The sequence below is a fragment of the Musca vetustissima genome, unplaced genomic scaffold, assembly GCF_032173495.1.
Source record: "Musca vetustissima isolate MV318-11 ecotype Yass unplaced genomic scaffold, APGP_CSIRO_Mvet_v1 utg19508, whole genome shotgun sequence".
NCBI lineage: Eukaryota > Metazoa > Arthropoda > Insecta > Diptera > Muscidae > Musca > Musca vetustissima.
The window spans coordinates 121,026-137,753 of record NW_026884089.1 but is presented as its reverse complement, the minus strand read 5'-3'; positions in this window follow the sequence as shown (position 1 = coordinate 137,753).

Below are 16,728 nucleotides of genomic sequence, written 5' to 3'. Positions count from 1 at the left end.
TTTTTTAAAAATTATTTTTTAAGGACCCATCACCAAGGCGTGGATTTTTTTTATAAATTATTTTTTTAAGGACCCATCACCAAGGCGTGGATTTTTTTATAAATTATTTTTTTAAGGACCCATCACCAAGGCGTGGATTTTTTAAAAATTATTTTTTAAGGACCCATCACCAAGGCGTGGATTTAAAAACTATTTTTTTAAGGACCCATCACCAAGGCGTGGATTTTTTTATAAATTATTTTTTTAAGGACCCATCACCAAGGCGTGGATTTTTTAAAAATTATTTTTTAAGGACCCATCACCAAGGCGTGGATTTTTTTATAAATTATTTTTTTAAGGACCCATCACCAAGGCGTGGATTTTTTTATAAATTATTTTTTTAAGGACCCATCACCAAGGCGTGGATTTTTTTATAAATTATTTTTTTAAGGACCCATCACCAAGGCGTGGATTTTTTAAAAATTATTTTTTAAGGACCCATCACCAAGGCGTGGATTTTTTTATAAATTATTTTTTTAAGGACCCATCACCAAGGCGTGGATTTTTTAAAAATTATTTTTTAAGGACCCATCACCAAGGCGTGGATTTTTTTATAAATTATTTTTTTAAGGACCCATCACCAAGGCGTGGATTTTTTTATAAATTATTTTTTTAAGGACCCATCACCAAGGCGTGGATTTTTTTATAAATTATTTTTTTAAGGACCCATCACCAAGGCGTGGATTTTTTAAAAATTATTTTTTAATGGACCCATCACCAAGGCGTGGATTTTTTTATAAATTATTTTTTTAAGGACCCATCACCAAGGCGTGGATTTTTTAAAAATTATTTTTTAAGGACCCATCACCAAGGCGTGGATTTAAAAACTATTTTTTTAAGGACCCATCACCAAGGCGTGGATTTTTTTATAAATTATTTTTTTAAGGACCCATCACCAAGGCGTGGATTTTTTAAAAATTATTTTTTAAGGACCCATCACCAAGGCGTGGATTTTTTTATAAATTATTTTTTTAAGGACCCATCACCAAGGCGTGGATTTTTTTATAAATTATTTTTTTAAGGACCCATCACCAAGGCGTGGATTTTTTTATAAATTATTTTTTTAAGGACCCATCACCAAGGCGTGGATTTTTTTATAAATTATTTTTTTAAGGACCCATCACCAAGGCGTGGATTTTTTTATAAATTATTTTTTTAAGGACCCATCACCAAGGCGTGGATTTAAAAATTATTTTTTTAAGGACCCATCACCAAGGCGTGGATTTTTTTATAAATTATTTTTTTAAGGACCCATCACCAAGGCGTGGATTTTTTAAAAATTATTTTTTAAGGACCCATCACCAAGGCGTGGATTTTTTTATAAATTATTTTTTTAAGGACCCATCACCAAGGCGTGGATTTTTTTATAAATTATTTTTTTAAGGACCCATCACCAAGGCGTGGATTTTTTTATAAATTATTTTTTTAAGGACCCATCACCAAGGCGTGGATTTTTTAAAAATTATTTTTTAAGGACCCATCACCAAGGCGTGGATTTTTTTATAAATTATTTTTTTAAGGACCCATCACCAAGGCGTGGATTTTTTTATAAATTATTTTTTTAAGGACCCATCACCAAGGCGTGGATTTTTTTATAAATTATTTTTTTAAGGACCCATCACCAAGGCGTGGATTTTTTTATAAATTATTTTTTTAAGGACCCATCACCAAGGCGTGGATTTTTTTATAAATTATTTTTTTAAGGACCCATCACCAAGGCGTGGATTTTTTTATAAATTATTTTTTTAAGGACCCATCACCAAGGCGTGGATTTTTTTATAAATTATTTTTTTAAGGACCCATCACCAAGGCGTGGATTTTTTAAAAATTATTTTTTTTAAGGACCCAAGGAAAAAGGGAGTGTATTTTTTAAAAATTAGTTTTAAGGACTCAAGGAAAAAAGGAGTGGATTTTTTAAAAATTAGTTTTAAGGACTCAAGGAAAAAAGGAGTGGATTTTTTAAAAATTATTTTTAAGGGCACAAGGAGAGGATTTTTTAAAAATTATTTTTAAGGACATAAGGACTGGATTTTTTAAAAATTATTTTGGAGGACACAAGGAATGGATTTTTTTAAAAATTATTTTTAAGGACACAAGGAGTAAAACGATCAGATTTTTGTGAAATTTTTTCCAGAGGTATGTATTTTTGCCCTAATTATTGGGATATCTTTTTTTTCTTGGGGGACGTACCCGGTTACCCGAACCCTATTGGGACGTACCCGGTTACCCGAACCCAAGGACGAACCCTATTGAAATTGGGAACAATCGGTTCCGATTTAGATATAGCTCCCATATATAATTTCGTCCTATTTAATGTAAATGGTGCAACAAAGTCCCTATATATCTTTCGATTTGCACGAAATTTGGCACAGCGTAATAAATTGGGTCTAGATTGAAATTAAATTTTTAACAGTGCGGCGTACCGAATAGCGTGTATCAATTTTGCTATAAATTGTTTTCTATAAATTTGTCCCATGGTACGTAGACGACTCTAAATCTGCCCGAATAAAAATAAAGGCGTGGATTTAAAAAAAGTATTTTTAAGGACCGCACCCAAGGCATAGATTTTTTAACAAGATATTTGTAAAGACCGCGCCCTAGGCGTGGATTAAAAAAATATATATTTTTAACAGCCAAGAAGTGGATTTTCTTAAAAATTATTTTTTTAGACCTATCTAAGGCGTTAATTTAGAAAAAGTATATTTTATTTTTCTATAAAAAATTCCCTACTTTGCTGCCGTTTCTATGAATCAATTACAAGTTGTAATTTTCAATTTCGCGTAAAACAGCTAAGAACGATAAAATAAATATTTATTTAACAATTACAACGCCTACACGTTGTTGTAGTTTATTTTAAGGTTTCTTTAAAGTGTTCCGCAGAAATGAACTCCCCCACCATCATCATGTTTTTCCAAAGAAAAACAAAATACATTTTCCCTTTACAACCAAGAAAATCTATCTGTTTACTCAATAAACAAATGAACGAACGAATCAGCCAGCCATCCATCCAACCCAAATGACTGAACGAATGACGCACGCACCAAAGACTTCTTCGCAGAACCTCAATTTTTGCGATAGATTCCTACTGAGTGCTGTTATTTCTGGGGCCGCCTCTATTTGTACTCCCAAGCAGACAAATTGATGACAAACGTGTCATATTATTGCCAATACGTTTTTTTCTTTTTTGCAACGAACGACAAAAATGCCATGCCATGTATTTTTATTTTCTATCTAGGTGAGGAATTAGGACGGACGGGTTGGTACCGCTAATATCGTTTGGCGACATCGAACTGTCTCATTCGTTTGCATGTTACAATGCTAATTTGTCGCGATGTTTGTCTGTCTGTGTGTTTGTTATTTCCCAGATGTGTGTCGTTGCCTCTTGTCCCCAAAATAGTTCATTTCCATATTTGTTCTCCGGCGTTGCGTTGCTTTTGGTATCTCCTTTGCCACTTCTTCTACTTCGTTTTTAGGTTATTCGACGGCCTATGATTAGTGGTAGACATGTCAGCGAAAGACGTTGGTGAACTACAACAACAAGGTGATATGATGACAGCATGTCGGTGCTCCCAAAAAACTGTTTTGTAACAGAGGAAACGATACAGATGACACAGTGCTTTTGGAGAATGTTTTAAAAATCCCCGCCATGGTTTGGGTCTTTAAAAATCATTTTTAAAAATCCACGCCTTGGCTAGGGTATTAAAAAAATCTTAAAAAAATCCATGCCTTGGTTACTTACATACTTTACTTAGCTGGCTTGTGACAGAACTTTCGTTCCATAAGCCGAGTTTAGAAAAGATTTCCAGGCGCGTCGGTCTTTTGCGCAGTTGTTTCCAATTTGAAAGACCATTTTCGACAATGTAGTCTTCGACTTGATGTTTACATCGTTTTTATATGCCTTCTGGACTGGGGCATCTTTATGCACTCTCACAACATGACCTAGCCAACGTAGTCGCTGCAGCTCAACACGTCTAACAATGTCGATTTCCGAAAATAGCTGGTACAACTCATGGCTCGGAGAAATTTTCTCTCAAACACTCCAAGAGCTGCCTCATCTGCTTGAGTAAGTACCCATGCTTCAGATCCATATAACAGCTCGGGTAGTATCAGCGTCTTGTAGAGTGTGAGTTTGGTCTAGCGGGAGGTGACCTTGCTTCTGATATAAATAAATCGTTACCTACCTCGAAGCTGTAGTTCTCAAGTTCCACAGTTGGTCCCAGTCTATTGGACGTCTTGCGCGTTGATACCATCAGCTTGGTCTTCTCGCCGTTTACTACCAGACATACTTTGGCAGACTCTATTCAATTTGTTCAAAGATGGCTGTTACCGCTCGCAATGTTCGACCCATTATATCGATGTCATTGGCGTAGGCGAGTAACATGTGTTGTTTGGTGTACAGAGTGCCATTTCTGTTCACCTTTGCGTCTCGTATGACCTTTTCCAGCACGATGTTAAATAGATCTCACGACAAACTGTCAACTTGTCTGAATCCTAGTTCGGTATTGAAGGGCTCCGATAGGTCCTTTCCTACCTTAACTGCTGACCTTGTGCCACTTAAAGTTATCCTGCATATCCGTATTAATTTTGCAGGAATGCCGAACGTGGCTTTAAACACCTCTGAACGGTTAGGGCGGTCGAATGCGGCTTTATAGTCGACAAATAGGTGGAATGCGTCGATGGATTTTTCGTGGATCTTTTCCAGGATTTGGCGCAAGTGAAAATCTGGTCAATGGTGGATTTGCCAGGTCTGAAGCCGCATTGGTATGGTCCGATGATGTCATTGACCATTGGCTTTAATCGTTCCTACAGCACACTGGATCGCATTTTATATGCGATGGGAAGGATACTTATTCCTCTATAGTTGGCACATATCGTCTTGTCTCCATGTTTGTGCACGGGACACAGGATGCAGAGGTTCCAATAATTAGGCATGCATTCCTCTAGCCAAAGTGTACTAATCAGCTGGTGCATGCTCTTTACCAGCATCTGACCACCAGTCTTGAATAGTTCTTCATTGCTACTATTTGATACCAGTTTTTAAAAATGCTCCTTCCAAATCCTCAGCACGCTGTCTGTATCTGCAACCAGGTTTCCTTCTTCATCTCTACAGGAGGATGTGCCTGCACCAAAACCTTCGGTTTTGTGATTTCATTCTTTTGTGACTTCATTCTGATTCCTGTACATCTCGATTTGCTCACGCTCACGTTTTTATTGTTCTTTCTTCTTTTTTCTGAAAACACGTTTCTCCTATCTCCTTTTCTCCCGATAGTTCCACCACATTACGTATTGCTACTGTCAGCAGGGTTGCCCTATACGCTGAGTTTTTTTCATATCAGTAGCATTACGACACTCCTGATCATACCACGGATTTCTTGATGGTGGTCTTTGGTACCCAAGTGTTGTGTTTGCTGCAGTTTGTAGGGAGTGAGCAATTCTCTGCCATAGTGCTTCTAAATTAATATCGGGACAAGGGGTGCCTTCGTCAAGCAGTTGGGTAAGATGAGCGGAGTAGGCTTCTGCTATCCGTTGTGTTTGCAGGTTTTCGACGTCAAATTTCCGTGTTACATAAGATCGCACCTTTGCTGCTACATTAAGACGGGTGCGTACCTTGGCTGCCTCCGCTCCCCGGGTCGATCGGACGTCTAAAACACTGGATAAATGCCTTCATGATCGATTTGATTTCTCGTTGTTCGATCGGGAGAAATCCAAGTGGCCTTGTGTATATCGAGATGCTTGAATCTGATGCTGTTAACTACAATGTTTTTTGTTGCCGCAAAGTCAATCAACCTCATGCCGTTGTCTGATGTTTCTTCATGAAGGCTGAATTTTCCGACGGTGAGGCCAAAGATATTTTCGCTTCCGATTTTTGCATTAAAATCTCCTAGCAGAACTTTAATGTCATGGCCAGGGCAACGGTCATATGCTGTTTCTAGGCGCTCGTAAAATATATCTTTGGTCTGTTCATCTTTATCTTCGGTCGGACTATGGGCGCTGATGAGACTGATGTAGAAGAACTTCGCTTTATGCGGATTATAGCAATTCGCTTATCAACTGTAGTGAATCTGGAGACGAGGTATTTTATTCTCATGTTAACCATAAATCCGCAGCCAAATTCATGTTTCGTTTCATGGCACGTATAATACAGGGCGTAATCATCTGATTTACTTACGCCAGTCCCCTTTCCATCGCATTTCCTGTAAGGCAATAATATCAGTTTTATACTTCTTGAGTACAAAAGCGAACACTGCGCCTGTTCTGTACAACGTGCGCACAGAACAGATTTGCAGATCGTGGTCTTTTATATGTTTGCCAGGGTCGTCAACGTTAGGGGGGTTTGGTTTTCCAACCTACTTTAAGAAATGCACTTAGTGTAGTAGTTCGTATTTAAGTAATCAGCAATCCTTGTCTATCCTTTATATCCTGTCTGCTTTAAATTAATTACAGCACTGATTACTTGATGAGTTGTTAAAGGACTTGTTTTTTATAGCAGGAAACCAGACCACACCAAGGAAAACAACAATAAACGTCGTCCTCCATGTGACCAGCTGCAGTCCTGCGGAAAAAAATGAGTAATTGAATTGAGCGAATGTAATAGACACCACCACCATCACGACGACATGTCCTTCACATTTGCAATTATTCTGCAGTTATTTTTTCAAAGTCTCCTCTTTTTCAAGGGCTTTGCCAATAACAGTTGGCATTGCAGAGATAATGGGGATGGTGATGTGACTGCATATATCTAATAAAAATATCAAGGTTATTTCTCGATGCAATATAAAATTTTTTATTGGCCCTTAAAATTATATGGTGTGTGTGTCGGAGATGATAGATTAGATAATAGATTTGTCTAGCAAACATGAGTGAAGATATTAGAGAGTTAGGCGATGGGCGAAACAATGTAATAAATTAGTTAGGAAATAAATGTGATGCGGTCACCATGGTGAGGACATATCTTCAGACTTGAAGCCTGAATCTTGGAAAATAAATTATAAAATAATTCAATTGCTTTAAGATAAATTTTAAATATATTTTTGTTGATTTCTATTTATTTTATTTTTAATTAAAAAAATTGTATTAAACCCTCAAACTATTCTCATTCGATATACCACATAGTGCAGCATTTTTAGCAGTTATTTCCTCTCTCGATGTAACTTGATACCATGTTCGTTCGAATATAGCACACAACACATTACAACATAATGAACAGCAAACGTCGACCACAATTTCTCACCATTTTGTCAATTAACTGTCACTTCACAGATAAACAAAAACATCAACGTCAGACCAAATAAAAAAACACCGAATGCCGCAACTCAATTTAGTTATGTGTAAATTTATGACATTATATTCGTATTTGTTTGGCGGTTTGATACAACTAAATATTGTTGAGAGTAATTATGCCGCAACAAACTCGACAAACAACACTATTTTTAAATAAACTTTTTTGTCAAACCACACAACCGCAAACAACCTCACGCACCGAAATAGATGACAAGCGGTTAAAAACATTACCGCAAATATTCTAAAGACAGACTAAATCTGAATATTTTCGAAATAATTAAAAATTAATTTATTAAAAAATATTTTCAAAAACCATCCCTAAGGGATAGATTTTTTAAACATTATTTTTAAGGATCCTCAACAAGGCGTGGATTTTTCAAACATAATTTTTAAGGATCCCCGTCAAGGCGAGGATTTTTATACCCTTCACCAGACTGTGGTACAGGGTATTATGTCTTGTGCATATGTTTGTAACAGGCAAAAGGAATCGAGATAGACCCATGGTTCCTTTTGAGAATATGCATAGAATCACTTTCTAAGTCTATATTCTCGTCCGATTTCATGTAAATGGTGTACCAAAATCCCTATACATATTCCGATATTCACGAAATTTGGCATAGCGTACTGAATTGAGTCTAGAATAATGTGTGTAAAATTTCTTGATAATCGGTTCGGATTTAGATAAAGCTTCCATATATATATTCGTCCGATTTCATGTAAATGGGGTACCAAAGTCCGTATATATCTTCCGAATTGCACGAAATTTGGTACAGCATACTGAATTGAGTCTGGAATGATGTGTATAAAATATCTTGAAAATCGGTTCAGATTTAGATATAGCTCCCATATATATTTTCGTCCGATTTCATGTAAATGGGGTGCCAAAGTCCCAATATATCTTCCGATTTGCACGAAATTTGGCACATCGTACTGAATTGAGTCTGGAATGATGTGTGTAAAATTTCTTGAAAATCGGTTCAGATTTAGATATAGCTCCCATATATATGTGTTTGACCGATTTAATGTAAAATGTGTACCAAAGTCTCTATATATCCTACGATTTTCACGAAATGTGGCATAGCGTTCTTTATCCTTCACACAATATTTTTAACTTATGTCTTAGATTTGAAAAAATAATACTCGAGTATATCTCGAAAACACAAATAATGTTGTTGTTATTCCCTGGCAGATTGACACATTTCCCCTATTTCCGTTATTATTTGTTTTTTATTTTGCCTCAAAGTACCTTTTCCATTTTTTTTTTTGCCATGCTATTCTATAAATAAAATTATCCTATTAAAGATGTTGTTTTTTTCCAAAGAAATGTAGGTCTTTATTCTCCAAAGGATCACCTCCTTGAAAACATAAATACGAAATGTGGAGCACCCAGTTCAATAGGGATTCTGTTCTTTTTCCAACAACCTCTGCTCCGCTGAATATCCGTTCAGGATGTTTATGAGATTTGTCATGTTTTGCTCTTGCTTTTCTAGAGCTGACATGGTGGCGCCACTTATACTGTGGCATAAATAAAAACTAACGACGACGACAACAATAACAGCAGCAGCAAAAATAGATATGTCCTTCAAATATTATTATGCGAAGAACGAAGGCAAAGAAGCCTGGGACCAACACCCACAATTTTGTGCTGTGGGGCGCCTGAAAGGAAAAGTGTGCACGAGTTGATTAATTTCTGTGTGTGTATGTATGTATGTGTGCAGGAAAACCTGTAACGAAAGTGAAAGTGCATTCTCGCTCACTCACTCACTCACTTGCTCGTTCGTTCGCTCATTCATTCATAATGAAAACAAAGTTATCACAAGCGTGACAGTAACAACAAGCGCCACAACAGCAGTAGAACTTAACCCTTTCTGCTCGGCAAAAGCTTTCACACATGAACGATGAGTATCATCATCGATAGAACAAAAGTGACTGACGCACTCACTCACTAACTGACAACCACGGTGAGTGTGCGGGGTAAATAGTGCAAACTATGGGAAACAGATTAACCGATTATAACGTCAGTTAGACACGAACACCCAAACACACCACTAGCCGAATAATCACTCATGAGAATAATCGTTCATACACCACCCAAGCAAAAATCCCTTCTTCTTCTTCTTCACCCCACTTCTCGAAATAGTTCCGAGTGCATCAAGGGAAATGTAGGTCATCAACGATTATTTAAAAAGCTTGCTTGTCGTGTGATATTTCTCTCTACTGCTCCGCTTTCCTTCGTCCTAGGTCTCGTTGGCCGTAAAAAAACATGTGGGCGCCTAATAGAGTTGCCAGATTGGGAACAGATTTTTTCTATATGAAAAAACACTTTGCAGGAATGAGGATTTTTTTTCTGTAGAAAAAAAAAATAGATCTCAGTTTCGGCGGAAGGCGTGGATTTTTTAAAAATTATTTTGAAGGGCGCTACCCAAGACGTGGATTTTTTTTAAAAAATTTTTTAAGGACTCCAACCAAGGACTCTACCCACGGCGTGGATTTTATAAAAAATATTTTTAAGGACTCCAACCAAGGACTCTACCCAAGACGTGGAATTTATAAAAATTTTTTTTAAGGACTCCAACCAAGGACTCTATCCAAGGCGTGGATTTTATAAAACTTATTTTTTAAGGACTCCAACCAAGGTCTCCATCCAAGGCGTGGATTTTATAAAAATTATTTTTTAAGGACTCCAACCAAGGACTCTATCCAAGGCGTGGATTTTATAAAATTTATTTTTTAAGGACTCCAACCAAGGTCCCCATCCAAGGCGTGGATTTTATAAAAATTATTTTTTAAGGACTCCAACCAAGGACTCTATCCAAGGCGTGGATTTTATAAAACTTATTTTTTAAGGACTCCAACCAAGGTCTCCATCCAAGGCGTGGATTTTATAAAAATTATTTTTTAAGGACTCCAACCAAGGACTCTACCCAAGGCGTGGATTTTATAAAAATTACTTTTAAGGACTCCAACCAATGACTCTACCCAAGGCGTGGATTTTATAAAAATTACTTTTAAGGACTCCAACCAATGACTCTACCCAAGGCGTGGATTTTATAAAAATTATTTTTAAGGACTCCAACCAAGGACTCTATCCAAAGCGTGGATGTTATAAACATTATTTTTAAGGACTCCAACCAAGGACTCTACCCAAAGCGTGGGTACTCTAACCAAGGACTCTACCCAAGGCTTGGATTTTATAAAAATTATTTTTAAGGACTCTAACCAAGGACTCTACCCAAGGCGTGGATTTTATAAAAATTATTTTTAAGGACTCCAACCAAGGACTCTGCCTAAGGCGTGGATTTTATAAAAATTATTTTTAAGGACTCTACCCAAGGTGTGGATTTTATAAAAATTATTTTTAAGGTCTGTAACCAAGGAGTCTACCCAAGGCGTGGATTTTATAAAAATTGTTTTTAAGGACTCTACCCAAGGCGTGGATTTTATAAAAATTATTTTTAAGGACTCCAACCAAGGCGTGGATTTTATAAAAATTATTTTTAAGGACTCTACCCAAGTCTTAATTTTTTTAATTATTTTTAAGGACTCCAACCAAGGCGTGGATTTTATAAAAAGTATTTTTAAGGACTCTACCCAAGTCTTAATTTTTTTAATTATTTTAAAGGACTCTACCCAAACGTGGATTTTTTTTTTTGAATTATTTGTATCAAGGTGGCAACTCTGTGTTCCCTTAGTATTTTTTGCATAATACCACCCAAAATATTCAGCCTACACAAGTTTGCTGAGCACCACTATAGAACTGGCGTGTGTGTAGGCTTTGGAATCTCAATCCGTGTTGTGGAGGAGGGTACGGCGGAGAGTGATGACGAAGGACCAAACAAGGTAATGTTACAAAACGAGCGTATGGAAAACAATTTTTTGTTGCTTTGTCTTTCCATGTTAAATTGAAAGGAAAAATAATCTACTTGAGGATAAAATGCGAAGGAGGTGGTAGGAGATTAGCGGGCCCTTGTCCATGTTTATACAAAATGCAACATTGTTTTGGCCCCTTGATTGAGTTGTTTTTGGTATGATGGTGTTGATGGCGGGTTGATTGTTGGAATGTGTTGGCTAGCTGTTTTACCTTGTAGGGCTTTTAGTTGTTGTTTTTGTTGTTTGTGCAATGAGTTGTTCATTATTGTCTTGTGCTTCATATGTGTGTGTGACCGTGTCTGTGTAGATGTGTGTCAGTGTTTTCTGCAACATCAACCAACAATTATTGATTTCTCACTTAGCTCTGGCTCACAAATGTTGCAGCAACAGAACCAACCAGCAGCAGCCCCAGCACCAGCCTTCTATTGCCACCACAGTTTCCATGGAGGCTGCTTGCAGGTTGTATAAATCAACCAACTCGTCGACCGAACGACCGACTGCACAACCAACTGACGAAACATTGACAAGGTTGTTTGCTATTGTTATTATTATTCTGCACGAATTGCACAGTGGTTTGAAACGATTATTTATATTACAAACTATTTTTTTGTCTTTGCAGGTAAACAGTTATACTTGGACACTAAGTGGGAATACCTAAATACTGAAACAGGTAAATATGTACTTACTTACTTAGATGTCTTGTTACAGAACGGTTGTTCCATAAGCCGAGCTTAAAAAAGATTTCCAAGCGCGTCGCGCATCTCCTCCAATTTGAAAGACCACGTTCCAAGATGTTGTTTTCTACTTGGTCTTTCCATCTAATTCGTGGCCTTCCCCTTCTACGGGGACCATCAGTAGGCTGGCTTTTATATGCCTTTTGAGCTGGGGCATTCTCATTCATTCGCACAACATGGCACAGCCACCGTAGTTGCTGCAGCTCAATACGACTGACTACCTCGATGTCCGCGTATAAATTATAAAGCTTGTGGTTCATTCGTCGCCGATATTCAGCGTTGACGCAGATCGGCCCGTATATCTTTCAGAGAAGTTTTCTTTCAAACAACCCAAGAGCTGCCTTATCTGATTGTGCAAGTACCCATGCGCCAGATCCATACAACAGCACGGGTAGTATAAGCGTCTTGTAAAGTGTGAGTGTGGTCTGGCGGAAGGTGGCCTTGCTTCTAAACTGCTTACTTAGACCATAGTAGCATCTGTTGGCCATCACAATCCTTCTCCGAATTTCAAAACTGATGTCATTCGTTTTATTTATGGCGGTAAAAAATCTTTAACTACCTCGAAGCTGTAGTTCTCAAGTTGGTCCAAGTCTACTGGACGTCTTGCGCGTTGATACCATCAGCTTGGTCTTCTCGCCCTTTACTGCAAGACCCACTTTGGAAGACTCCTTCTCAATTTGTTTTAAAGTGGCTGTTACCGCTCGCAATGCTCGACCCATCATATCGATGCCATCAGCGTAGGCGAGTAATATGTGCTGTTTGGTGTACAGAATGCCATTTCAGATCACCTTTGCGTCTCGTATGACCTTTTCCACCAGGATGTTAAAAATATCACACGACAAACTATCGCCTTGTCTGAATCCTCGTCCGGTATCGAAGGGCTCCGATAGGTCCTTTCCGACTTTAACTGCTGATCTTGTGCCACTTAAAGTTATCATGCATAGCCGTATTAATTTTGCAGGAATGCCAAACGTAGGCATGGCTTTAAACACCTCTGAACGGATAGGACTGTGGAATGCGGCTTTATAGTCGACGAATAGGTAGAATGTGTCGATGTGTTTTTCGCGGTTTTTTCCTCGATTTCGCGCAGAGTAAAAAGCCGCATTGGTATGGTCCAAAAATGTTATTGACCATTGGCTTCAATCGTTCACACAGCACACTGGATAGCACTTTATATGCGATGGGAAGAAGGCTAATTCCTCTATAGTTGGCACATATCGTCTTGTCCCCGTTTTTGTGCACGGGACACAGGATGGACACAGGTTCCAATCATTCATGGGCATGGATTCCTCTAGTCAAATTGTACTAATCAGCTGGTGCATGCTCCTGACCAGCATCTGACTACCAGTTTGATTAGTTCGGTTGGTAACCCATGGGCTCCTGCTGCTTTATTGTTCTTGAGCCGATTAATTGCTTTTATGACCTCATCATGGCTAGGTGGTATACACTCTATACCATCATTTCTTATTGGTTCTGGGGTATCTTCTTCACCGCCACTATTTGATATCAGAAGCTCTTCAAAAATTCTCCTTCCTGATCCTCAACACGCTGTCTGGATGTGCCTGCACCAAAACCTTCGGTTTGGTGTTTTACTCGTTGGTAAAATTTCCGGACTTCATTCTGACTCCTATAAATCTCGATTTGCTCACGCTCACGCTTTTCTTGTTCTTTCTTCTTCTGAAAATACGTTTCTCCTCTCTCCTTTTCTCCCGATAGTTCTCCATCGCATTACGTGTTGATAGTGTCTGCAGGGTTGACCTATACGCTGCGTTTTTCATATCAGTAGCATTACGACACTCCTGATCGTACCGCGGATTTCTTGATGGTGGTCTTAGGTACTCAAGTGTTGCTTTTGCTACAGTTTGTAGGGAGTGGGCAATTCTATGCCACTGTGCTTCTATATTATTATCGGGACAAGGAGTGCTTTCGTCAAGCAGATGGGTATGTTGAGCGGAGTAGTTACATTAGATTGCACCTGGCTGCAACAAGGTAATGGTCCGAATCGATATTCGCTCCTCGGATCGATCGGACGTCTAAAACACTGGATGAATGCCTTCCGTCTATCACAACATGATCGATTTGATTTCTCGTTGTTCGATCGGGAGAAGTCCAGGTGGTCTTGTGTATATCGAGATGCTTGAATATGGCGCTGCTAACTACCATGTTTTTGCTACCGCGAAGTCAACCAACCTCATGCCGTTGTCTGATGTTTCTTCTAGGAGGCTGAATTTTTCCGACGGTGGGGCCAAATATATTTCCTTCCGATTTTTGCATTAACATTTTATTTTTAGCAGAATTTTAATGTCATATGCTGTTTCTAGGCGCTCGTAAAATATGTCTTTGGTCTGTTCATCTTTATCTTCGGTCGGAGCATGGGCGCAGATGAGGCTGATGTAGAAGAACTTCGCTTTTATACGGATTATAGCAATCTACTGGAGTGAATCTGGAGACGAGGTCTTTTATTCTTCCGTCAATCATAAATCCGCAGCCAAATTCACGTCTCTTTTCATGGCCAGTCCCTTTCCATATTATTGCCTGTAAGGCAATAATATCGGCCTTGTACTTCTTGAGTACATCTGCCAAAGCGAACACTGCACCTGTTCTGTACAACGTGCGCACATTCCAAGTGCAGATTTGCAGATCGTGGTCCTTTGTACGTTTGCGGGGGTCGTCAACCTTAGGGGGGTTTGGTTTTCTTTTTCTTTGCTTTTTATACCCTCCACCATAGTATGGAGGGTATATTAATTTTGTCATTCCGTTTGTAACACATCGAAATATTAATTTCCGACCCTATAAAGTATATATATTCTTGATCAGGGTAAAATTCTAAGACGATCTAGCCATGTCCGTCTGTCTGTCCGTCCGTCCGTCTGTCCGTCCGTCTGTTGTAATCACGCTATCTTCCGAAGGAATTGAGATAGGGTGCTGAAATTTTGCATAGGGTTGTCTTTTGTCTGCAGGCAGGTTAAGTTCGAAGATGGGATATATCGGTCCACGTTTAGGCATAGCTCCCATATAAGGGTACCCCCCAATTTTCGGTATTTTGGGATTGTTGAGCGCGTCTTTCAACCAAATTCGCTGAAATTTGGTACATTGTGTTCTTATTGGGTACTAAATGTCTCCACAAAAAATTATAAATATAGGTCCACTTTTACTGGTAGACCCCATATAACGGTACCTCCTAATTTCAGTATTTTGGGGGTTTTGGTCGTATTTTTCCACCGAATTGGCTGTAATTTAGTACCTTGAGTTCTTAATAGGTACCAAATATCTCCACAAAAAATTATGAATATAGGTCCATTTTTTTCGGGTAGCCCCCATATAAGGGTACCCCCAATATTCGGTATTTTGGGGTTCTTGAGCGCTTTTTTCAACCGAATTCGCTGCAATTTGGTATTTTGTAGTCGTATATGGTAACAAATCTCCCTACCAAAAATTATTTATATTCGCCCCCTTTTTGGGGTAGTCCCCATATAACCCCCTTTTTTATATTAAAATAGTTATCTAATTTGTTCCGCGTTTTGGGTTTGGTTCTAAGAGTCTGTCGTAATCATTTAACCTGCGGAGGATATCGAGATAAAGCTAGAACGTAAGGTTCGATAATGAACTATACATGAACTATAACCCGCATTTAGGCCTAGCACCTGTATGGGAGGTATCAGAGGGAGTGGACCGAACCTGAACTAAGTTTGGAAGAATAATAAGATAGGCACAGGTTGGATGAAATCATTATTTTGTGGAACATGGTTCACATTATGGTTTACATAATCGTGTTGTAGTAATGTCGGTATAGGTCCACTTTTTGGTATATTCCCTACATTTTCATTTCAACTACCTTTTAGTATATCTATAGTGGAGGGTATAAAAAGTTCGGCCCAGCCTAACTTAACGCTTTTTCACTTGTTCGTAGTAGGTTCGGTTTTCCGAGTGTGGGGGGACTAACCCGACGCTTCAACCCATTTTTTATAGTTCTTATGGGTGAACTCCCGGCACATATTAGCTCACTATTTCATCGGGTGATGAAAATAGCTACCCCAGGTGGGATCAGGTAACACAAACTGTCCCCACGCCTTGGTTAGAGAGCCTTAAAAATAATTTCTAACAAAGTCCACGCCTTGTGTTTGGTCCTTAAAAATAAATTTTAGAAAAGCCAAGCTTTGCCTTGGGGATCCTTAAAATTTTTTTTATAATGCACGCCTTGGTTTGCGTCGGTAAATATAATTTTTAAAAATCCATTTTCCATATCCGAACCCCTGTTTGCATACCTGGCGCATGCCGCTTGGCATCCACATAGTTGGACGTGACTTTATCGTTGAGAGGTGACGGTGGAGGCATATTGCAGCTTTTAGCTGCCATTGTCGTAGCCGTAGCTATTTTTGTTGTTGCTGTTTGAATTCTTCCACATCTACATTTTTGGTTATTTGGTTGCACTTTCAGCATTCCTTAGTAGAACTAACAGCCAGGCCGAGTGGCTGACTGGCTGTTAGTATTTCCATACGCCTCAGTGACACGAATCACGCAGATGTGTGCAAATTTTTGCAATTTTGGCCACACGGAGGCCCAAAGTTCTTGTCGTCGTTGTTATAAGAATTTTTGATGTTGTTGCATCCGGAATAATCGACAACAATAAAAAACACACTTGAGTTTCTTTTGAGCCGAATTTTAAAATAGTTGTGCTTGCAAATCGCCATACAAAAAAAGTGAAAAAAACGGCGTTAGAATTTCAAACAAAAATTTTGAAATCTGTGTTAAGTGCTAAGTGTTTTGGTGTTTTTCAGATTTTTTTTTTTTTTTGCATTTTAAC